This window comes from Phyllostomus hastatus, unplaced genomic scaffold (genome assembly GCF_019186645.2).
Source record: "Phyllostomus hastatus isolate PE091 unplaced genomic scaffold, TTU_PhHast_1.1 phas_contig_283, whole genome shotgun sequence".
NCBI classification, from domain to species: domain Eukaryota; kingdom Metazoa; phylum Chordata; class Mammalia; order Chiroptera; family Phyllostomidae; genus Phyllostomus; species Phyllostomus hastatus.
In genome coordinates this window covers 9,144,083-9,157,927 of record NW_025333833.1, presented here as the reverse complement: position 1 = coordinate 9,157,927, position 13,845 = coordinate 9,144,083, and the positions used below count along the sequence as shown (strand labels likewise).

The following is a 13,845-nucleotide window of genomic DNA, read 5'->3' as shown; positions in this document are numbered from 1 at the left end:
CACGGGATACTAAGCTATCCTGCAGGACTCTACAATTCGAATGGTCCCAGACAGGAAGCATCGTTTTACCTGCTCTTCCCTCAGAGTGCTTTTCCTGCTGTAGTCGTCCTCCTCCTTATGGACAGCACCGCCACCCACCCAGTCCCCATGCCCTGTGACCTGTGAGTCATCCCCGTCGTCTCCCTCTGTGTGTCCCCTCATATCCAATCAACCGCCAGTCTCGCCCAGTCTTCAATTTCTGGAGCATGGCCCTCTCCATCCTGGTACCCGCACTGTCTCCATTTGGCTCCTAGTTAACTCTTGTTTTCCCTTCGTGAAAACGTGTCTTTAACACACTCCCAGCACTTCCCTTTATCTCAGCATAGCAGACGAGCTCCACGCCCACCTCCACCCGAAGAGGCCTGCAGACTCTCCCCCAGTGCCCATTTCCCACTCTGAGCTCTGCGCCTCTGCCCCAACACTCTCCTCCACGTGCTCCCCGGCCCTCCCAAGGGCACCGCCCCTTCTCGGGCCTCCTCCCCCCATCCAAAACCCTGCAGGTCGCCTTAGACTCTTCACTCTCTCTTTCCCACCCCCCTTAACTCCTGTCCAGACGTGGCACTGCACTTACCTGCTTCCCTGACCGTACCCAACCACCTACCTTAAACTATGGAAGGTATTTACTCACTCTGACTGTTCCAGGTATTCTATTCTAGCTCTTCTAATCAGACTAGGAGATCTTGGAGGGCATGGCCATGTCCGGTATTTTTCTGAATCCTCCAGTGTGCCCAGCACAGCACCGAGTATAGAGTAGATGCCCCACAAAGGAGTGGGTCCACGCAGAAACCCGCCTGCTCAGAGAAGAGTGGTGCTGAACCAGCAGCTCTCTGAGCGATGAAGGGGCCGTTTGTCTGACTCCTTTGCCATGGCGAGAGGGCGTGCTCAGTAACATTGAGACCTTGGCAAAGAGGTTGGAAGTGGTTCTCTGAGGGGCCTGGGGAAGGGACTACGCCCAGGACAACACCAGGGATTGTGGAGTCACCACGGGGACTCAGCTGATGTCTGGGCTCTTGAATCTGGTGGCATCCATCTGCCATATGGTGTCCTCAAGCAGTACCTGATGGTCTGGAATCTTGGAAATCTGTCCTACCTGTTTTGTGGTGTCTGCCTGACCTTGGCAATAAGAAGCAACTGTTCAAATCTTTCATGAATCTATTCTGCTTTCCAGAATCAGAGGTGGGGTGTTTTATTTCCATTATCTTGTGAAAATCCTTATTCCTTTGAAGTCCTTGCTACTTGATTATTCTTCTTTCTATCCTTTGCCCCATCGCTGACTCTCTCTTCCTCACCGAGGACTCGAGCAATCACCTCCCCTGCACCTAAGGTTCTGCCATCGCCCTAGAAAGTTCCAATACGCACAAAGGTGGCTTCTCTATCACCGCAGCCTCCGATGTCCATGCCCTCCTCAGTGCCAGTGGCTTCAGTTTCCCTTCGCTCACCCGCTCCCACGGCCACACCTTGGACCCACATCGCTGGAAATGGTCTCCGGTCAGCCCTCACCTGCGCTAGCACCACTGTCTCCTGACCAGTCCCTCTGCTCTCTTCAAAACTCTGCGGCGGCTCCACATCTCCTACGGGGTCAAGTCCAGGTCCTTCGCCCTCCACTCTGCGGTCTAGCCTCTCGTCTCGTCTGCATAACCGGACACTTCCCGTTCTGACATTACTGGATTGTGTGTAGTTTCAGTTCCCCCGCCAACTCTTGAGCTCTCTGGCCTCCCCCTGCCTAGAATGCCCAGGAAGCTTCCCTTGTCTGCAAAGAAGTTCATCCTCATAGCCCAGCTCAAACACGACCTGCTCTGGAGAGCCTTCCCTGCCTAGTCTGTGCACCCTAGGGCCTCCTTCTCCTGTGCTCCCAGCACATGGTACAGTCGTTACAACTTTTATACGATCAGATTAATGTATGAGGGGAGGGCAGGAACCACTCCTCTTCATCGCTGTGTCTCAGCCTGCGGGCAGGCCTGGCCCGAAGATGGCTCCAACCAAAAGGAATAAAGGCATGAATGTCCCCTGTATATGAATGAGGTCAGAAGAGATTGGGCTCTTGAATTAATTGAACCTCTTCTCTCTTCACCCTGGCCCAGTGCCCTGCCCGTATGATTAAATTCCTTAATAGAATCCGCCCTGGCTAAGCACCACGTACAAATCCCTCAGCATTAAGTAGCGGAAAAGCTTCCAAGCGCTTAGAGAAGAAAGAGATTGGTGCTTCGGTGATGGGAAGCGAGACCAGTGTGGGTGGGGCGATGTCCATCTACTTCGTCGGTACTAGCAGTCTGGGAGGTCGGGCGACTGTGTTACACTGAGACCCACTCTGCGTGTAGCGCTGCGCCCTCGGCGAGGACGGAGATGAAACGGCAGCCCGCGTTTGCTGATCACTCGCTACGGGCCAGGCACAACTCTGGGGAGTAACCGACGTTGTCACTTCTCCCATTTTACAGGTAAGAAAATGGGCTCAGTGTCACATAGCCAATAAGTGGTCCAATATCATCACCTTTCTCCACTTTCTTCACTCTTTCTCCTCACTGTGCTCATCACCCCTATCAAACAAACTCCTTCCTCCATCCTGTCTCCCGGCCATCCGCCCTTCCTTCAATGGCAACACCCTCATCTTCCCACCACCCCATACAAACACACTGACACCTGGCCGTGTCCTCTCCTCCGTCTCCCCAGCTGGCCCAAAGACTGGTTCCCCCCCGTCTTGAAGCCAGCCCCTCCACCTGCACATTACATGCTATTCACACATCTTCTTAGGCATCTTACATGATGAATTATCCTTCCTTTAACCTATAACTTTTCCATTCAACTGGATCTTTTCCACTGGTATTTACGTGTGCTCAATCGTTTCCCGTTAAAACATAATGAAACCAGCCCTGGCCATTGTGGCTCAGTTGGTGGGAGCATTATCCTGTAGACTAAGGGGTCACAGGTTCAATTCCCAGTCAGGGCATATACCCTGGCTGCGGGTTCGATCCCCAGTCAGGGTGTGTATGAGAAGGCAACCGATCGATGACTCTCTCTCACATCGATATTTCTCCCTCCCTCTCTCTCTCTCCCCCAACCCCAAAAGCAATGAAAAAAATGTCCTCGGATGAGGATTAGAAAGAAAAGCAGCATAATGAAGCCACCCTAACTACAACCATCACAGCCAAACCTCAGCAGGGCTTACTCACACGTGCAAGATCCACTTCCTACTTCCCTCTCTGCCCCACCAACTGCAGTCTGACCGTGCCCGCCGCATCACCGAGGCGCTGGCCTGCACCACCCCTGTCTTCCACGTTTCCGAAGTCCAGGGGCTTCTAGCCATCCTCATTTAACTGACTTCTCAGCAGAAGCCATGTTTTCTCTTCTTTTCAGGAAATACTCCGCCCTTGGTTTTCACGCTATTTCTACCTCCTGTGTGTCTTTTTTTCTCTCTCAGGACTGCCCTTCTCTGTGCCCTTTTCAGGCCTATCCTCACCTACTGCAAGTCTGTCCAGGCCTTCTCTTCTAAGCCTCCCTCCCTGCTCCTCCCTGGGCAGCGCCATCCCTCCCGTGGGTTCCGTCATGCCTGGTGTCGGTGACTTACTGAGGCCTGCCTCTGCCAGTCCTCTCCTCCAAACCCCTGCTTAGCCGTCCACCTGGCCCGCTGAGCTCCCAACTCCGATGGTGCAAAGGCCCCTCAAGCACAGCTCGGCTGAGGTCAAACTTGCGATGCTTACCCCAGAGCCCGGTCCTCTCTCACTGCTTCCTGTCTCAGGGAACGGTACCGCCACTCACTGCTACAAAGCTGGAAGCCTAGACCCATCCTCAAAACTCCCACCCAAGGCCCTGGCTGAGTAGTTCAGTCGGTTAGAGTGTTGTCCCAATACACCAAAGTTGCAGGTTTGATCCTTGGTCAGGGCACATACGAGAATTAATCAATGAATGCGTCAATAAGTGGAACAACAAAATTGATGTTTCTCTCTTTCAAATCAATAAATTAAAAAAAATTTTTTTAAACTTTCACACTCAACTCTCACATCCAAACCATCGCTTCCTGTCCATTTTATACTCTAAACCTGTCAGTCAAATCTACTTCTTTCTATGTGCACTACAAACATCCCTGTCTAAACCACCGTCACCTGTCACATGGACCACTTCAGGAGTCTCCTACTAGGTCTCCCTGGGTGTACCCTTGACCACCTCAAATATAATGTCCACACTGTATAATCAGGGCGATCCTCCTGAAATGGGAAAATCTGACCCTCACGCTCCTGCTTTGCACTTCCGTGACTCCCCATATGGCTTTACAATCAGCACCCTCATCCTTACTGTGGCTGATCAGGTCGCAGGCTCTAACTCCCGCCCACCTTTCCCGCTCATCTGATATTTCCTCCTTTCTCTCTCTCTGCACCCCAGTCCACTGGCCTTTGGGTACCTCACCATGCCACGTTCTCTCTAAGCATGGTCTTTGCCTGGACTCTCCTCTCCCAGCTCCCAGCTCCCCTCGCCTCCTTAGCGCCCACTCATTCCCCAGGTTTCAGCTCAGCGGGCGGGTCTTCAGGACGGCTTCCCGAGTCCTCCCAAACCGCTCGGACCTCTCCTTACCTACCCTTACCATGCCGTGCACCTCTGTGTCATAGCTTCTCCCACAGTGTCACTTTGCATTTACTTTGTGACAAATTCCTTTCCCCTGAATGACTTCAAGCCCCATGAGAACGGGGGCTTTGGCTGTTTTGTTTTCCCCCGCCTCAACCTTGTGTCCCCCGTGACACCCAATAAATATGTGTTGACATCTTGAAAATGTGTCCCTCATGTTTCAGCCCAACGCTAGCTGCTTCTGGCCTCCTCGCTCCTCTGAAGTCGTCCTTGCCCGAATCATCGCCACCTGCAGACCGCCGGCACCGTCCTCCTGGGGAGCCCGGGTGCCTCCCCGCTGGGCTGAGGGTGTCCTGCCCCAAAACAGAATCTTGGCGGACTTCCCCCAGTTCATAGAAAAATGGGCCGACACAATGTTCTCACTTGAAAGCTTTTGTTCCATACAGTTTTCTTTCTTGAAACTTGGTGCCTGGGTTGGACTCTAGCATAAGGTGCTCTCTGATTTCAAAATCATCATGTATTCATCCATTTTAATATGTAAATATTTCATGGCGTTTTCCAGAGAATGCCACAATTTCCATGGATTTCGGGACATGAACAAAAGTAGTTAATACTCACTGGCCAGACCCAAAGAAATAATTTTTTGTTCTCTTGGGGGTACCTGGTGCTGTTTGTCATATTGATTCTTTATTTTAGCAACCAGCATTTATTGAACACGTACTACATTTTCCCACAGCCCTTTGTCCCTGTTTCCACTGTGGCATTTGTCACCCTTCATGAGCTCTTCCAGGTGCAGGCACACCGGTTTTCTGGGCCTTCACAGATACTGCGACTTTTACAAATGGAAGGTTTGTGACAACTCTGAGCTGAGTGAGGCTATTGGCACCAGTTTTCCAGCAGCATTAGTTTTTACTTAAAGTATGTAAACTTTTTAGATAGCATGGTATTGCACATTTAATAGACTACATTACAGTGTAAACATAACTTTTGTACGTGACTGGCTTTATTGCAACATTCACTTTTTGCGGTGGTCTGGAACGGAGCCTGCCCTGTCTCCGAGGTCCGCCCGAGGTCCTGGAGGGTGCAGGGGGCGTGGCTTTTCCTTTCATCTCTCCCTGAGCAGCCCAGCACTAGGCCCAGATGCTTGGGTCATGTGTGTTGAATGCACGAAGGAACGAACGGGTGAACAACCGTGAATAGAGTGGTGAGGCGAACTGAGTCCCCGTCCCCAGTGCCCTGCTGCCGCCCCACTGAAACACTCACGGTGACACAGTGGTTTCATACACAGCAATGCTTGATTTTACATCTGGCAAATACCATCTGTTGTGTTTTTTTTTAAAGCAAAATGAATCTGCAATAAACTTATAGTTGTGGGTCTTACACTTGTGGGCCTCGCTTCTAATATCTCGTCTATGAGGAAGCCCTGATGATTGCCCCAAACAATCATCGTGATTGGCTATTCTATGGGGATATAAAGTTTCATTCTGTAAGTACCGTATTTTGCCATGTATAATGTGCACTCTTTGCCCACATTTCTGAGGGAAAAATAAGGATGGGCATTATACATGGGTAGTACTAATTCTGTGTCTATATAAATGTTTTTAATTCTTTTATTTATGCTTATGCATTAAAAGTGTAACTCTAGAAAGCAACAGCGATATCTATATGCAAAATAATACCCTGCCTGGAATACAATAATTGGTTTTGTTTCTAAATATAAATAGATTAAAAAACTGAGTTAAAAATTAAAAGACTTTTTTTCCTGAAAGACTGGGCCAAGAACGTGGGTATGCACTCTACACAGAAGCACATTATACATGGCAAAACACGGGACCTAAAAATTACCATGTATTATGTCTGTGGCAGAAGCTGGGTAAGGAATGACATTACTGATGTTCATTTACTTTTATATTACTCTGGTATAATACTCTCTATTCTATTGCAATCCTGTGCCTTTGCGCAAGCTGTTCTCTTAGCCACTTCTACTGAGTTTGTCTATCAAAATCCTACTTAGCTTTCAAGGCCCAATTAACAAACTCACCTCCTCCAGAAGGACCTTGCTAATCCACCTGGGCCAGCCTTTGATTCGTCTTAGCCCCTCCGCATGAGCCAGCACGTGGCTCGTGCCTCCACCCAGCGTGTCCTGAGCTCCGCAGAGCCCTGCGGGCAACGGGAAGGGTCCGCTCCTGCTCTGCCTCTGGGCAACTCGCTCCCAGGGGCCGTGCTGGGCACTTCTTTCTGCCCACCCAGTGCTTTGAACAACAGATTATTTTCTAAATGGAAGTGGTTACACGGATCACGCCCTACTAGTATGGTATGTAAACACTTTCTGTGTTATAAGGGGACTTTAACAAAAAATAGTTGGGGCATCTGGCCTCCTGGCTGGTTCTGGCAGCTGGAGCTGAGAGCCAGGCCCGGCGTCTTGCTCTCACTGCTGTGGGCAACAGCAGCAGCAGCAGCAGCAGCAGAACAAGCGGCTGTCTTGCGTGCTCCAGAATTTATTTGGGGAGAAATCCAAGTTGTTTCTTTTTGAAGCGGAATGGGAGTCAGAGGTGAACCCCAGCAGGGGAGCTGCGTGGGAGGAGAAAGGTTTGCAGTGAGCTCAGCTCTCAGGCAGTTTTTCCCAAACAGCAGAGTGACTCCCAGCGCGGACGGGGGGCTCGGGGACCACCCTGCTCACCCTGCTCCTTGGGTGCAGACACGGGGCCTCATCAGCACAGAGGCAACTGCTCCTTCCCTCCCTCCGTCCCCGGGGATCCCCACACGCACAGGCCGCTCAGCCCGGCCCTCAACACACACCCAGAGATAGAAACGGAGAGAGACAGAAATCCAAACCAAGGAGGCTGACTGCTCTGTCCCCGAACCGTGCCTTGTGCAAACCTATCCGGAGTGCCAAGGTTCCAGATCATCCCCCAAAGCACGGGATGCTCGGCCACCTGCTGTTATACCCCAGCCCGAGTCTGTGAGCGCCTGTGTGATGCCACCGTGCCTTGCTGCAGGTTACTGTGCAGGGAACAGAAAAGTCACTGAAGGGAGAGCAGAAAGGCGTTGGCGCTCGATGGCAATGAGCCTGGGCTCCCCCACCTACCTGATCTAGAGATTAAATGACATAATGTAGGGCAGAGCGCTTAGCAGAGTAAGGGCAACACAGAACATTCCCCAAAAAGGCTAAACACCTAACGGTGCGGGAGAGCCCCATGTCCCACGGCTGGAAGCAAGCCTTTCCTCCACTGCTTCTGCTCTGCAACAGCCTGTCCTACCTGAAGGCGGGACGGCAGTGCCCGATACCTGCTTCCATCCCCTGGTGCATCCCCCTGGCCTCCAGGGTGAATGATCAACAGAAGGGAATCCTTGAGGAGGGGCAGGGTGGGGGGTGCGGACAGCTGAGCCCAGCATCTGTGCTCATAAAAAGCACCCAAAGGGGCATTCAGGGACACACTGATTGATGGCAGGACAACTCACATAAATAACCTTCACCCCTCTGCTGAGGCAATAGAGCCCTCAACCCCAGAATAATTTCCAAACCGTTTCTTTCTAGTGTATCTCTCTTTCTCCCCAAACACGACACTAGAAATAAACCTTCTGACACCCTGTCAGATGCTCAACCGCGGTGCTCCTCCCGTGCCCTCACTAACGCCCTCCAGTCCCTGATGCTTAGCCTGCATAGGGAACATTAGGGTAGTAAAAACAGGGGCAGTTTCTATTTCTCCATCTTGCTTTCAAAGCTGGAGGAACAGATCTTGCCTACCCAGCTCAGAGAGGTCTAAGAACACCTCTTCCACCCCAGCTTTCCAAGCGCAGCCTGCATATTGAAAGGAATTTTGGATGGCCAGACACTATGGGCCCAGTGTGGTCGCACAGCGATTTGGCTTTTATTCCAGTGGCAGCCTCTCAAGCAATCTGGGGTGGGGGTAGTCCACACCACCCAGCTGGAGAGGAGCTCAAGAGAACCGCCAGGCACAGAGCAAGGACAGGATTTTTTAAACTAGTTAATGTAATCACGTGGCTTGAAATTGGAAAGATACAAAGGGTTTACAGGTCCACTCTCCCTGGAGGCAACAGCTACTATTCGGTTTTGTGTTTTTGTGCATATAGCTACTCGCACTGACAAGCAAATAGCCTGGAACTCTCCTTCCTCCTCCACGAACAGGAGCATATTATAAACGCTCTAAGCGTGTTTTCCACTTAGCCATGTATCTTGGAAATTGTTCCATGCCAGTTTCAGAGTAAGTTTCTCCTGCTTCTTTTTTTTTTTTTTTTTATGGGTGAATAGGACAGTGTGTGACTATCTGGAAGCACCACCAGCTATTTGGCCAGCCCCCTGTGCTGAGCATGCCCGTTGTTCTTCCACAGCTCAAACAATGCTAGACTGTACGTATGTCTCTGTGCCCAGAGGCAAGCATAACAGCAAGTTAAATTCCTGGAAACGGAACCCCTGTGTCAATGGCACAGGCATTTCAAATTTTGAGAGATGTCCCCACGATGCCCTCCAAAGAAGCTGTACCGATTTGTTCTCCCACCACCAGTATAGGAAAGTTTGGCAAATGGGTGTTAAGGAAGTAGGACGTCATTGCACGTTGCATTTTCCACGTGAGGGAGCTGAGCGCTGTGTGTGGGTTAAACCCCTGTGTCCGAGGGGAATGAAGAGCGTGCATTTCCCAGGCCAGCACGATCCCTGAAGTCGACCGGGGTCACAGAGACGTCTTGTGACCACGAGTCCCAGCCCCCGTTCACAATGGCTCCGGGTTTTCAGCTGCTACACGTGTGTCTGTTTTCATGGGAGGAGAGCGGCTCTGTGGAAGGAGCTGGGACTTCGGAAGCGGAGAGGCCTGCGTTCCGAGCTCAGCTTCACGATCTTAGCAAGTTATTTAACCTCCCCCAAACTCAGTCTCCTCGTGTGACATACGGGGATAAGAATGCTGACCTCGCAAAGCCTTGTGCCTGGCACACAGAAGGCACACCATACGTGGCAGCACCTGTCCTCGGTGTAAATAACCATCAGGCCAGACCCTAAACCTCGGGGCACTTTTCACAACAGGCAAGACCTGGGGGGGGACCAAGCCAGGGCCAAATCATTCTCTTGTAAGAAGCTACCCAGAGGACTCCCAGCTCCTCCTTTGATCCGCCCCAGCACCCTTCCCAAGTTAGCAGGGGCTCTCACGGAAACCCCTCCCTGTGCCTGGGGTGCGGGCTGAGCCGGTGCCAGGCTCTCCCGTTACCAGGTGATGCTGGACTCAGACAGAGGCGCTCTCCGCACTGAGCAGAGCTCATGTGCAATTACAGCTGGGCGAGCTGGAGACAAAACAGAGATCCTTGAGCAAAACAAGAGGGACTTGCTCTCATTAGCCCCAGCATTGGAGCCTTTCCCAAGCACAATTTTCCACGAGGTCACAAAACGCAGATTTCTAAGTCTGGCAGGAATGCCAGTGATGCCCAAAACTAAGGTTTTGATGCATGCGTGTAGCCCCCCCCACCCCCACCCCACCCCCACCCCAAAGGACTTCAGAGGCTTTTCCCACTCACACCTGGTCCTGTCTCATTTCCTCCCCCAGGATGTACGAATGGTGTGAGGAAGCCATGCTGCTGACCCGGCCCAGGTCCCGGCTGAACCTTGGGGATCACATTTTAGTTCCTGCCTGGGTGTCAACGTGACCCCCGCCTCTACATGCTGGGTTAGGTCCTCTCAGGGATGAGAGCTGGAACCCGGAGAGAGATCTGAGAACGTACAACCGTTTTCAGAGAATACTCATTGCTCTGTTCCCCTTGGAGGAAAGGGGCAGCATCTGAATGCACTTGGGAGAACTTGACCAGCACACAAAGGAGGCACCTTTCCCGCGGAAGACCGAATCCCAGCGAATCTCCGGCAGCGTGAACCTGTGGGGTCTCAAGGCCCCCATCACTGTGTCTCTCACACAGTACAAACCGCGAGTCTGGTTTTGACGCTGGGGGAGGTAGCGGGGCACAGGGATCTGACTGCATCGAAGTCAGCCCCTGCCCATTGCGGCTGGCTGCCTCTTCGCGAGCCCCGAGCCCTGCGGATGAGGCCCTGCTCCTTCCAGACCCTGCTCCCCAGCCAGGCCCTGAGCGTGGGCCAGGGCTGGGGGCCGAAGAAAGCGCCTCAGCTGACTGCCAGCCGGCGGGCCCGGACTCTGGGCTGGATACCTGCCCCAGTACTCCGAAGTTGCTAGAAAAGCAAACTTCCAGGTCCCCACAAATCCACCCAGGGAAAAGGAAGGTCCGAATGTGGCAGAGAAACATCGGTGGTGTGTGCAGCCCAAGGGCGCTGGTGGAGAAGACAGCTCCACCCCTGCCTCTCTCGCGCTTTGGGGACGCGGGAAGCCACCCCGCGAGAGCCCCTCACTAAGTTCGCCCCATCGGGGCCAGACTCGGGGCGAAGGGGATGCGAGCAGCAGAACGCGGGGCGGATCCCAATGCTTTCTGCTCGCTCCCTGGGCTCTCTAGTGAGCCAAATCCTCCTCCAAGGCCACTGAGCGGCGGCTTCGCTGTGGTCGGCGCCTCGAGCCCCGCTGACCAAATCGGCCCCGCGGGATGGGGTTGCGCGCCGCCAGCTCTGAAGCCTCAGGAGGACGTGCCGGTGTCTCTGCTCCGGACCCACACACACAGGCAGGGATGTTGACCCTCACCCCGCCAATGCACCGCCTCCCTCCCTATTTTGTACAACTTTAGGAAAATCACCAGCAAATCGAGTTGGGGTGGCCAGGTGGGCCCAGAAGTAACCACACGCTCGGACCAACCTGGCCGCCCAGACTGAAGGGGGTCCCCGCACCCCTCACTCACGCGCGCCCGGAGATCGCGCTCCGGCCACTGCATTGTCCTCGGGTGGTCGTGGGCACCGAGGCGCAGCAGCCACGTCCGCGTGGGGCCCGGCGAGAGGAAGGTGCCGCGGAGCAGATCGGCGAGGCGGGGTGAAGGCAAAGGATTACCGTGCGCTCCTGGGCAGGGACCCAGAGAGTCCGGCCAGGAGGCGGGGACATCGCCACCAGCAGCCTGGCCACCAGGCCAGAGTCGCCCACCTCTTGCCGGTGCGAAGTGGGACAGCCGACCGCGGAAGCGCCCCAGCCCGCCGGCGCTGAGGTCCGGATCAAAACGCGCGGTGGGAGGCGGCACGGGAGGCGCTTACCCGGTGCAGAGTCGCCCTCAAAAGTACGCCCTGGCCAGGCACATCCACGCGCGCGCGGACCCCGATGCCCCACGGCATCCTCGGCCCGCCCCTCCCTCCTTTGCTTCCTTTGCGGAACCCGGGCGCCTAGGAGCCCCGCGACCCGTTACCGAGGCTGAGCGGCACTGCGCCGGCGGCGGCTCCCGCGGGGTCCGCGCTCGCGTCCTTCCGGGCGCCCGGGGCTGGGGTGGCGCTCTCCGTCCCGGCCGCGCGCGGCCCCAGAACCGCATCGCCGCTCCAGGTGGCCGGCGCGGGGGGCAAGGGCCGAGCGCCCTGATTGGCGCTGGCCCGGGTCCTCGGAGAATTGCCCGCGAGAGACGCTGTTCGCATGAGGGCGGAAGGAGAGAGAGAACAGCGGCGCGGGCCGGTGCCTTCCAAAGAGCCTTCCTTTGGCTCCGCTGCCGTTTTGCCCAAGAAATGTCAACTCCGGAGTCAGGCTCCCCGCGAACGCCTGGGACGGGGGTCGGGTGCAGCACGGGAAGCCCCGAGAGCACGAGGCTGAAGGGCCGGGGTGCGTCGCCGTCCCCTGGACTTTGTCTACGAAGGCTCGTATATTCTCCTGTTTCCGGCCCGCGCGGGTCCCTGGAAGCCCCATGACACCTGCTGTCCCCGCCGTGGAGGGGCACCCCGTCCTCGTGGCGAGGCCGACCGTGTGTCGTCAGCGCTGGGGTGCGAGGTCTGGCAGGAAAGGACGATCGGAGCCCTCCCCCGCCCCCACCGCCAGGTAACGGCGCTCAGGTTGCTTCTCTAAAGCCCACCTTTCATGATGTTCCAAAAGTCCACCAGTTGCGTCTGTTCTACGCCCCTAACGACAATGTCTGACCTCAGTCTGCTCCGGGAACAGGACCGGACGAGGGGGAAGGGAGCCGTCGCCGTTCAGCACTTCCCCGGCGTCTCCAGGTGGGACCTTCCCCGGCCCGGCCCATCCTCCTCGGGCGGCGCTGCCCTCCGATCCCGGCTGGACTGAGGGCAGGGGAGGGAGAACCGGGGTGTCCCGGCTGCTGCCCAGACAGAGAGGGTTGTGCGCACACCTCCGCATACCCCGAGAGTCGGGAGGAGGCAAGTCAATGGTGCATGGTGTGCCAATAAATACAAAACAACACAAAGCAAAACCAAACCGTGGTCCCTCAGCCCAGGCCCAACTGGTGAAGTAGAGGAAGTCAGAAATGTAGTACTGGGAGCAACCTGCATTATTCCTAAGGCACGATTTGCTTGTATGTTTGTTTGTTTATAAAAAACCACCACCGAAAGGCCAGGTACCCACCTCATCGCCACTGCAGCAGGTTCACCGCGGCTCCAACGCTCCACTTCTTTCCTCCCCGTCCTCACAGGTTTTTAACTGCGACCTCGGATTTGCATGTGCTGCCTTTCTTCACACAGTCCGACTTCACACCTAATTCCTCCTTCACCTCATTTCTCCTCAAAGGCAAAACTGAAACGCGAAGAGGTGTGTTATTTGGTTATAACCAGTCAAGCACAGAGAGTGAAGACAAGGGACCTGTACAGCCCGCCTCGTCAGTCGTCAGGGACCAAAACTGTGCAACCAGCACCCAGGTCATCGCCACCACCCCGGGGCCTCCCCTGCCCCCCATTTCCTTGAACAGCCCTTCCCTTCCCTCTAAAGCAACAGCTCTCCTCACTTGATAGTAATCACCACTCTTACAGTTGTTTTATAAAATTGGTGAGCATCCCTAAGCAGGACAGTTTAGTTTCACTTTCTATCTAGTACGAGTGTGTGTGTGTGTGTGTGTGTGTATGTGTGTGTGTGTTCCTGGCCTCTTCTTTCACTCGGTTATGTCTGTGACGTCATCCGATTTTGTTGCACGCAGCTACAGTTGGGGCCATTACAAATAGCACTGCTAATAAGGTTCTTGTATCTATCTCCCAGTGTGCAAGTGCAAATTTTTTAGGGTGTGTATCTGGTAGTAGAATTGCTGGGCTATAGGGTATGCTTATATAACTTTATTAGATAATACCAAATTGTCTGCCAAAATTTACAGTCCCACCGAAGATAGGCGGTAGTTCCAGTTGCTCCACATCCTTGCCAAAATGTAATATTTTTAGACTTCTTC

General features: G+C 54.1%; 1 protein-coding gene across 1 annotated transcript in view; it reads right to left on the bottom strand.

Moving 5' to 3' along the window:
• The window catches only part of FAM163A (family with sequence similarity 163 member A), a 49,020-nt gene extending 35,952 nt beyond the window's left edge, over positions 1-13,068 (bottom strand). The window contains exon 1 of the mRNA XM_045838598.1: positions 13,038-13,068. The gene's annotated coding sequence lies outside the window, so the exon portion shown is untranslated. The remainder of the gene's footprint in view (positions 1-13,037) is intronic.
• Positions 13,069-13,845: the final 777 nt, after the last annotated feature.